Below are 11,495 nucleotides of genomic sequence, written 5' to 3'. Positions count from 1 at the left end.
TTACAAAGTTCATTAAATATGCAAATGAACCCTTAATTAACTTCACACAACTAAATGCTCTACACCACAATTAGATATCTGTCGGATCAGTATCTGCAGCAGATTTCATCACATTTGGTGCAATTATTTTGGAGTTATATCACTAATTACAAAACTTCAAAAATATGCAAATGACCCTATTGTTTACTTGACACTGCCAAATGCTTCTCAGTACAATTAGATATTTATCAAAACAATATCTGTACCCAATTTCACTGACTTCGGTGCCGTAATTTAAGAGTTATATACCTAATTACAAAGTTCATTAAATACGCAAATGAACCCTTAATTAATTTCACACTACAAAATGCTTTACACTACAGTTACATATCAGTCGGATCAGTATCTGCAGCAGATTTCATCACATTTGGTGAAGTTATATCTGAGTTATATGACTAATTACAAAACTTCAGAAAATATGCAAATGAGCTATTTATTAACTTGAAACTGTCTAATGTTTCTAAGTATAATTAGATATATATCAGATTAATATTTGTTGCAGGTATCATCAAGTTTGGTGCAGGAATTTCAGAGTTATCTCACTAATAACAAAAGTTCATTAAAAATGCAAATGAGAAGATAATTGACATGACACTCACAGTATCATCATAATGTTCTTAGATTGTCATCTGTGAAAAGTTTCATGATATTTGGTGCAGTATTTCTTGATATATTTCTACACTGTCATTACCGTCTCCATAGGGAAACCATTGTACGGAAAAAAACGATATTGCATAACTTCATTAATATGCAAGCCACACTAACCAAAATCTAATCAGTTCTTGCAAGTAGCATATGGATTTTTGAAGCTCTCTTACATGCTGTTAACCTTTTCTGTTTAAATGAGATAAAACATAAATTAATGTTCATGCTACCTGCGTTCCTTTTATACCTCAGTCCAGGTTTATACAAAGAGGAAAACAGCAACACTTACTTTAATTAGTGATGAAGTTCATCAACAAATGAGACAAGTGCCATCCGTCAAACTTCACAGAGGTGACCTGTGGAAGTGTTATCAACCCAGATTTGCTCCAAACATGTACTAGCTATTGCAAACTCAGTAAAAATTCCAAAAGTTTGACGTCATGACTTAATGCACCATCCATTGCACATCTTGCGAACTTGAAAGAACCCTTTTTTCCTTTTACAAGATAGAACCAATGCCAGCAACATTTCCATCTCCTTTTAGTGCTACACTGATTTGTATTTGCATGGCATTAATAAGGAGTAAGGCAGGATATGCTGAAGACAATCACCATAATATGCAAAAGTACAGAGTCAATTTTTGTTTCTGAATTCTTCTGAGACCATGCAGTCACTGAAGAATGTTCATATGGGTTAGTTGTGCCCTACATTGTACAAAGTTAAGCTGCAATTGAGTATCATTTGACTTACTTGGTCAGTGGCAGGGTGTTGTTTTCAAAACTAATACAACGGACAAATCACTCTCTTCAATATTCAATGTGTTGTCGAAGCCTACACAGCAAGTGTGCCACCATGCCTTGCACTTTTCACATTGTACCATTCCAGCAGGATCAGCTGGAGTAGTGCACATACCAAATGCACTACCAGTACACCCCTTGGGGCAGCAGCTAAAAGTTCAGCCTGCTTTTTCAGAATTGTTGAAGGCTTAACTGAAACATAAAGGAAACATATGATATTGAAACTTTCCTTTGTGAATTAAGACACTGGTGGAGAAAAACTTAAAAAAAATTTTCTTGGACAGTGAACCATATGCAGTTTCATTCTCTTGTTATGGGTAATTCTTTCATGCCAAAATGATTTAGCAACAAAAAACAAAAGCCATATCTGTAGGATAAATGGTGTCTGGCCAATTATATGACAGAAACCCCTGCTAGTGACAGCTTTACAACTTTTGGCGTTTTCATTCTTTGCACATTTTTGTAAAATTGGATGAGCCGAAAATAGGAAAACAATTACAACTTGCTCCTCGCTTTGAAATCAGAGGTACAATATGGTTCGGCAGGCCACCATTAAATGAAACCCACATAATGTGTATGGGTTCAATACCAGTAGACACTGATATTTCTGAACAGGGGAACTGAGTGACAGGTCCATTATACACCAGTTTGAATCCCGGATGAGAGCAATGCTGTATAATCACTGTCTGTAAAACACTGCTCAGTACCATTATTTGAAGGAGACCTGCTTGAAATTCAAAAATTGCCTCAAGGACACCATGCTAACATTGGCGACTGCAAAGTACTGTGCTGCTCCAGGATGAAAATGTCAAACGGGGTATTGCAGTGTTATGACAAAAACCAGCAAATATTACCCTAAATTTGCAAATTTGTCATTATCACTGAATTTCTGTCTGTTCAGAAATTCATTGTGACATTAACATTCCTTTGCACTATAAATTGACAAAGGTTGCAAACTGAGGTCAATCATTAGGTGATTCTCCATGATTCAGTATGGATGTTTATATGAATAGGTTGCGACATGAAACAAAAATAGGGATAATATTCTCAAAAGTTACAGCTTCTGTCTCTTTACTTGGGTCACCCCAAGTAATATCTTTGCGGGTCCATAATGACATCATGCGTGCCCTAAACGATAAAATGGACGTCATTCTCATCATGTTGGATTTGTCGGCTGCGTTCGATACGATCGATCATGACATTCTATTACACAGACTGCAATCAAGATTTGGCATAACTGGCACCGTACTGTCCTGGTTCCGATCATATCTGTCAGGTCGCAATCAGTGTGTCAAAGTCGGCAATGTAACATCGTCCAGTTCGACAATGAAGTATGGTGTGCCACAGGGATCGGTACTCGGGCCAATCCTTTTCACACTATATACATCACCTTTAGAGGATATCATCGAAGGCCATGGTCTGGATTGTATGATGTACGCAGACGACACCCAAGTCTATGTTATTTGTAGGCAACCGGATGACGTACTCGCCTCTCTTCAGGAATGTATAGACGATGTACGTAGCTGGATGAAGTCAAATTTACTCATTCTGAACGATGACAAAACTGAAGTTGTCCATTTCTCGTCACGCTTGAAATCTGATGCGACGGGACTATCTAGCCTAAGGATCGGCGACACTGATGTCATCCCTTCAAACTCTGTACGTAATCTTGGCACGATTCTAAACAGGAATGGTGCTATGTCTGATCATATAAACCACGTTTGTAGAAATGGCTACTACTCATTATATAGAATTGGCAAGATCCGTAACCTTCTCGATCAGGACACTACCGAGACATTGATCCACGCATTTGTAACATCTCAGTTAGATTATTGTAATAGTCTCTTGTATGGAATTAACAAAGAACAGCTCCACCGTTTGCAATCTCTTCAAAATGCCGCAGCACGTTTAGTCAGCCGTTCCCGCAAATTTGATCATATTACACCTGTACTAGTTGATTTACATTGGCTGCCTGTTGAAGCACGTATTAAGTTCAAGATTATGTTAATTACTTTTAAATTGATCAGAGGCTTTGCACCTATGTATTTGACAGAGCTGATAGAGCAATATATTCCTACCAGAGATCTCCGTTCTGCAGACAAGTTACGTCTGATTCCACCTCGCGGAAAATTCAGTAAAGCAAACGGCCAGAGAGCCTTTTCAGTGTGTGCGCCATCGTTGTGGAATATGTTGCCTGTAGAGATTCTTATTGCAAGAAATGTTGAGTCTTTTAAACGTGGTTTGAAACATATCTTTTTAATCTGTATAATCAGTGATTTGTTTATGCTTTGTGGTACATTTTCTTCACTGCAGGACTGCTCGTATGGTGCGTTTTATGCCTGACACTTGTATCAAGTATTTTGTAAATTTGCATATTCTTTTGTGTGTTCTGTACAGCGCACTGTGACGTATGTGTAGTGCGTTTTTCAAGAATTTTTTAATAATAATCATAATAATAATAATAATATAAAAAAATCATAGCAATCAGACAGGCATTTTCAGATGAAAAAAGGTATTTGAAAAAAATGGCAAAAATTACCTCGAAATTACAAATATGCAAACTGTGCCACAATTTCAAAAAATCTTACTTAGGCCAACCTAAAGAACCTTGACATCAAATTTTAAACCAACTGGACAAGCTATTACAGAAAATGACGTGAAAATATGAAATTCCAGATATTGGCTCGAAATCAACAAAACTGTACAAGGTCTATCTGAAGTACATACATATCAAGTTTCAAAGGAATCTGACCAAGAATTGTTGAGTTATTGAGTATTTACCATTTTTAAGACTTTTCCAGGTCATTTACATATTTTTGGAATGACAACGTCATTGAACAAAATCCAATCTACATACCAATATGCATCTACACACCAAATATTGTAACAGAATTGATTATTTTTCATCACAATTCAGCCCTTGTAGATTAGTTTCACTGTTACAATTTTGTCAATAGTATTAACCCTTTGGACACACTTCTCTGCCTAACTACTGCTGCTGACTCTAGGCCGAAGATGTCCGAAAAATAGGGATGTTCACGATCATAAGCCCTCTCCTCCAAAACCTTTTAGTCATCTTTATGTATGGTTGTGACATATTTTCAACTCCAGTGTAGATTAAAATCACAGTTGTCGATCCAATGATTGGAGATAGAAATACCTCCATGGTCGATCTGAAGTCGGGACAGTTTTCACTGAGTATATGTATGTGGCCCAGTTTTCGTATGGCACCAGAATCCGCACAATGGAAATATGTACACCCCTTCCAGAGTTTTGTTTTCATAAAAATTATCCTTAGAGATCTCTAGAGTGCTTCAATTCTAAGGATCTTGTGGTGGACAGTACATTGAAGTTGTATGGATTCTTCGCAGTGCACCTTCTCCACCAATATTCGGACACTTTCATAAAATAACTACATACATATTTCAGGCAACACTGATCAAAACACTGCCTACATATCCAGAAAGACAAAAAGTGCTTTAGCATTCATAATATAAATAACATTCATTTTCTCGAGCATCAAAGAGCAAGGGAAGAAAATCCATGACTAAAATGCAGGCTATTTCCGCCGATAATCTGCCACGCTGGATGTAGCTGTTTTCTACTTTACAAACGTAGTTCCAGTAAAATATTACCGAGGCTATTTCCCTTATATATCAGTATGTACCTTTGGTCTGGACTTTTATCTTGCACAATGTGAAAAAATATATATAAATATATTTAAAAATAGTGTCGTGATAATGATATAGTCTCTGAAATATAATATAATATAATATATAATATCAGTATATCAGGAGAATATAATAGTTACATCAGAAGTGTTAGTCGACCAGGCTTCCAAATAATACACTGTCTTGTCAGTCATGGACATCATTATTATTTACAATTTTTTAATTTCATTCAATTATTAATGTTTTGTGTTCAGGAAATGTTATGTCATGATTAGTTTTATAAATATAAAGAAGAAAAAGCTGGTTGATTATTGATTTTGGTGCTTATTTGGAAACCTGCAGAAGATGGCAACAAGTAATAAATATTAAATGAATACAGAAGCAAAGCAAAGTTTTAGATCACATAAAATAAGAGTTAAATTAACCCTTTTACATCATTTCACTATAAGTTATTTTGTGAACAGACAATAAATTGAATTTTCTATGATCAACAGAATAGTCATACACACACAAAAAGCAGTTTGGAGATTTTTGTTAACCAAGCACAAGTTTTTGAATAATGTCAGAGGTACTTTTCACCTCAAGAGGACTAAAAATAATTGTAAATATACGATAAATGAAAAGATAAGTAAATAAGTAAATGCAAAAAATATATACATATAGATGAATTCTTCATAATAAATAAAACTAAAACAAAAAATAGTCAAAGGCAAGATAATACAAAGCAACAACTAACCTAATTGAGCAAAATGTAGGAAATTAAAATTTTATATGAATCTGCGCAGTAATATGATGACTTAAGTACTGTTAATGTCATGCCCGTAGTGACAAAATTTCTGATTATTGCAGTTTGCCACATTAGCAAGGGGTATAGGTGTTTGAAAATGAAGTGCTTCATGTTACATTTCAAATTCAAACACCTCAGTAATCAACCCTTGCAAATCGCGCAAACAGTGCAATAAATCAACAAGTTTTGCTTTTGTTGTAGCTTGCTTGAGTTGTGTGTGCAACGTACCCCTACTACTGTTGGTAATTGGTAAGTTCTGTATAGTCAAGCATTATAGTGTCGAAGTGTGGCATTTGTCTTTTTTTCATTCTCCTCACTTTCACGTCTTTCGGCGAGGGTAACAAACAGATGAGATGTTTTTCCAGTGCCTGGATATAGGCATCGGTACAGACAATACTTACCATGGCCTGTCGGATTCTTTTGGCATTGATGTTAAAATTGCTTAAGTCAGTGTCAACAGCATCTTCTGTGATAGTAATAGGAGTGTGGCCAGACTGATACTTGACATAACAAATCTGTCTCAGTTTTCTCCTGAAACCCATCAAATCATTGGTGTATAGTCAGATCGTGAAATGGCCTCATACTTTTCAAGTGTATGGAGAAGCATTCGTGGATACCTTGAACGGTTAATCTCATCGTAGACTTCAACAAGTTGACAATACGGATGATTTCGACCGGGCGTGCCACAAGGTGCAGATTAGGTGTCTCCCAGCTCTCAGCATGATCGTATTATTGTATCTGGTACCCTGCTGAAAGAGAAAGATTCCTTGTAAATGTCATAGTAATATATTGTACAGGAAATTCAAGTGAGGATCACTCACTGCTGCTGCACTTAACCAGCACATACATGAACTGACACATACACCAGCCGTGGGATTACTCATATGAAATTCATGTAGCAGTTGACAATTCCTGAAGTTATGGAGGTCAAACGAAACATGATCTGAACACTTCTTCACAAAGTCAAGTGATCTGTCTTAGGAGTATCCCTGAGTGAAAGCAAATTCCCTGTAAATGACTTCCAAATGTGCCCTAATGATTTAACTGCATTAGTTTCTTCATGTAAAATTCCCATCCTTAAAACAACCTATGTAAATGTTCCCTCATGATCTGCTGATAAAATTTTCCTGATAACTACATATGGCAAGCCATCACACCGCATTATAACCCCCCCCCCCATTCCCTGAATTTACAAGTCTCATTCCCTTTCCCTTCATTGACATACTGTTTTCCCTTCATTGACATACTGTTTAATATTTGCTAACTTCCCAATATAATGGAGGACTTCTTTAACTTATTCAGGACAATTTGGATTATCAAAAATAGGGGACATTACAAAAATATTTACTATATTTATATCTTTTTGTGATTGTTTGTCGAGCTGGATAATTTGGGTAGTTTGTTTACCTGCATGATCCATCTTCACTTCTCTAGTGCATTCGTGTATTGATAATTTCCTCATCTTTCTCATTTCTCTCTTCTTTAGTTTGGTAAATGTGTTTTTTTTCTCTCTCTTTCCATTTCTCTTCTGTACTTACCTATCCAAATGCCACAGTTTTGACACTTTGCAATTCGAGATTCACCCTTTGTGTGGATGAATCCACACTTTGGGCAAATCTCAGTACAGTCACTGTGATGTTGTCTTTGTAAATATGTGTCAATATTGTCAGTCTGTGATGTGTGTTCAGAATTCACAACTACTGCAGCAGATTAAATTAAATTATTAACACATGAGGCTATTGATTCTTCAATAACTGAATTAAACTTATTATACTCACTGTCCTCTCTATTGGTTGCATCCGTCTCTGATACCTCCCGCCACTCGCTCAGTTTCAACCCAGATTCATATTGAAGTGATGAGTCTGGATCCAGCTGAGAAGCAATTATTTTTGTCAATGTCAGGAGATTTGCATGCTGATAAATATCAGAATTTACTAATTTAGCAATTTCTTTAGCAGCCTTCTCTTCTCTTCTCTCTTGTTTAGTACATTTCCTCTATCTCCCTCTTCAAGCTTTCTACTTTATTCTCTAGTTTTTGTATTCTTTCTTTATCCGGGAGGGAGAAAAAGACAGAGAGATGTCAGAACACAAGAGAATTAAAGATAATTCTTATCTGCCTGTCCTCTTTAACTACTTTGCTGCAGATGGGTACTTTCAGTAAATACTAAATCAAATGGACACGTGAAATTTTCAAAATGTAACTGATCAGTATAGAGATACCAATTTTTGTTCTATATTGCATGTCAAGTTTCAATTCATTAAGCTAAAGATTTTGATTATATTTTTATTTTGATCTATAAATAATGTATAAAAAAATTGCAGTAGTGATTATATTTCATTACATATACTTGCCAAGTGGGATGCTTATGAGCAAAAATATTTTCAAGCTCCCCTCCACAATTTTGACAATTTCTATGGTTTTTACAATAGTACTTACAATTAGTCTTTTCATACTTTGTACAAAATAGATATGTTAATAAAAATATGTGAAAGAATAACTTAAGAAAGTATGTTCAAAATCAGCTGTGAATACACAAAGTGGTATTGTGGCATATTGATCGTGCTCAGGTCATAGGTCATCACCACAAAGTTGGTTCCTTCGCAATGACTGACCTAAGCATGACAAGTATGTCACAACAGCAGTTGTATATTCACTGCTAATTATTGTGAATTTGACATTGTTTACTTGAATTCTACACACCTTATTTTCATAACTCTCTCCATGACATCCATGGTCACCTTCATCATGTTTATCTTGTTTGCAGCAAATATTCTGTATGTATGAAAGAAGCAATGTTCAAATAAAACTTTCACAAAATTAAGCCAGTTGTTCACAGGTATGTTCAAACAGCCAAAATAAAATGACAGAGGGCCAAGCCACCACAACACAACTGGGGCATTAGAAGAAACATTCTTCTTTTCTGATGGAAAAAGGAAGTGAAGTTGGCACCGTCCATCTGCGTTGTGCACTATCACAATTGTTAGTTGGAGTAGTTTGAATGTAACCCAGCATATAACAATTCGTTTATTTAGTGTGACAATGGATATGTCAGTAAAAAAGACCGTACCTAATTTCCCTGACCTTCAACTCACACCAATAATGAATTTCTATTAACATAACATACATGAATATAATGAACATGTAATTTATACTTTTTAGTTACCTTGTTATCATTATAAGTTGTGCTGGTTTCCTTATCTTCTTCTCTTTTCATGTCCTGAAATAGGCATAAATTATACAGTACCTAATTATAAACCATGTTAAACATATCAAAGTGAAATTTTATTAAAATCAAATTCAAAATCAAAATCAATGAGCAATCTTGCACAAAACAACTCAGCTTAATTCTTCTCGTAAGTGAAGATCAATGTAGAATGTTTCTTCCAGTCGTTTCAATGATTATTTCTTTTTCCATGCCTGGTCTCAATGACAATAATGCAAAATTGAAATTAATTCATTGATAATGTCAATACCCTTGTCTTTGATCTCACATAACTCTATCATACATCACAAAACCTACTTTAAAGTGGAAAAGAAACTTACGCCACAAAACTCTTGTGTTGAATGTGGCTGGTTGGGTTGCATGGACCAGTCACAATCTTCAATGCTGGTTGCAACATGTGACTGAAAAAAACATTGTAAATTGATACCAAAAGCTCCATTAAGCTCTGAACAATTTTTAACAATGGCTACACACATGTATAGTCTCCTTCATAACTATAAATGGCACTGTGATGAGCCTTCTGCAGTGCTGTCATTTTTATGAGTGTGATTGTAAAATATTTCATAATATTAAGAATTCCATGCAGGCACTAGTTATTGCATAATACTGAAGTAGAAAATATCATATTTATTTCAATTACAAGTTACTGAATTTACCTCTGGTTCTGCTGGACAACCTGCTGGTGTCCTTTAACATTGATGCAGCTTGTAAGATGACTGAAAAGTAAAAGGTGACATACAGTTAGTTCATTGATGCACAGTCACTCTGTGATAGACTCCATGGTCTACGATCAATCCAATAATTTTATGGTAGCATAAGACATAGTCGACCAGTGTTGTTATTTAAATTATTTTGCTTTAATTTTTATATATTTAAATGAGTAATTTAAATTTTCTTTGAACCTTTATTTCATCACACTATCACAATCTATCATTTTGGTAACACTGATTACTGTCCATCTTTCATTACACAGAAATGTTTTCATTTTCATACTAAAGCCATATCCTTCCTTTCCTCTGGGCTTCAACTAAACACATGACGTAAATCTTTTATTTAATTGCTTTTCCTATTGTCACCTCCGTCGCAAAAGGTCAAAGATCAAAAGCCATTACTATCATAGACTGTCAGATAACCTAAATTTGTAGCTGTGAAATTTTAAGCCATAGGCCTAAAGGATATTATAACACACCACATGCTCATTCCGTGTCGCGATTCACCAGAATACGTCACGTGAGGATAAAATAGATGCTAGTCCCCACCGGATCGACAAAATTGACGTCAGAGGGTTTTTTGAATAGCTATTTCCCTAGGGTAATATTTTTGACCAAATTTGGTTGTGTCCGATCACGTGACTGTAGTGTCATCTGCAGCTTTGCAACAATGGCGGGTGACTAGAAGTAATGTGCGTCCAGGATCAGTGACGACACTCTCTCTAAAATAGATTTTCCAACATTCCAACAACGTAGGAACTTTAATTAATAGTTCATTGACGGAAACAATTAGTGCAACTAAGGATGTCGCTAGGTATGGTTAGAATGGGTTTTTTTTTAAAGAAAGTGGTACCATGTACAACTGAAACCACTGTGGAAATATCGCGTAGTAAACTGGAGGTGCAAAATATCAAAACACATTAAAAAATATAACATATAATTAACTTGGATTTTAATATCCATTTGACGGTGTTCAGTTTTGAACATGTTGTTCTTTCATCTGAAATATGCCATACCACACTCTCTGTCAGTGTGTGTTGAGCAATAAAAGATTGATTGATTGAAATACAACATGAGCGTGTGGTGTTATAAAACACCTATAACCTGGTCTATATCTTGGGCTGTAGCGCCCGCGGGGCCATGTGTTACCAGAAACACATCGCTATTCCCCGAGGCCGTAACACACGACCAGGTAATAGGTGTTTACTATACGACGTTTGTGAAAGCTTTATCCATAGGCGATTCTCAAAAGTTGAGATCACGACGGCAAAATGAAGAAAGCACTTGTACATCACCTAGGGCGAACTATAACTACCAGATATAGCCTGGCGAAAATAATTGATTATCGATGTATTTTCGGTATAAATAGTAGCAGTCACAAAGGTAAGACTTACCATTTGCTTGAGGCAGTCTTCACAGACGGATCCCCCATTCCATTGCATAGGCCGGCAGTTTCGCATATTGGAATAATGGGGCCGTCAAACTGCCCCATTCATCGTGGGAGAAAGCGGTCGTCTTTACCGTGTACCGACGACATTAATTGTGCTTCAGTGCTGTCGCTATCGAGGTTAGTTTTGCCTTTGGTACTGGCAACTACTTCTGCAGTCGAGTCGACAACCCCA

General features: G+C 36.0%; 1 long non-coding RNA gene across 1 annotated transcript; it reads right to left on the bottom strand.

Moving 5' to 3' along the window:
• Positions 1 to 9,103: 9,103 nt before the first annotated feature.
• On the bottom strand, positions 9,104 to 9,881 carry LOC139139587 (uncharacterized). The gene is made up of 3 exons (XR_011553820.1): positions 9,820 to 9,881; positions 9,484 to 9,564; positions 9,104 to 9,157 (listed from the first exon to the last, which is right to left on the bottom strand). It is a non-coding gene; the product is annotated as an uncharacterized lncRNA (long non-coding RNA).
• Positions 9,882 to 11,495: the final 1,614 nt, after the last annotated feature.

The sequence above is a fragment of the Ptychodera flava genome, chromosome 9 (genome assembly GCF_041260155.1).
Source record: "Ptychodera flava strain L36383 chromosome 9, AS_Pfla_20210202, whole genome shotgun sequence".
Classification (NCBI taxonomy): domain Eukaryota; kingdom Metazoa; phylum Hemichordata; class Enteropneusta; family Ptychoderidae; genus Ptychodera; species Ptychodera flava.
This window is presented reverse-complemented; position numbering and strand designations above follow the sequence as displayed.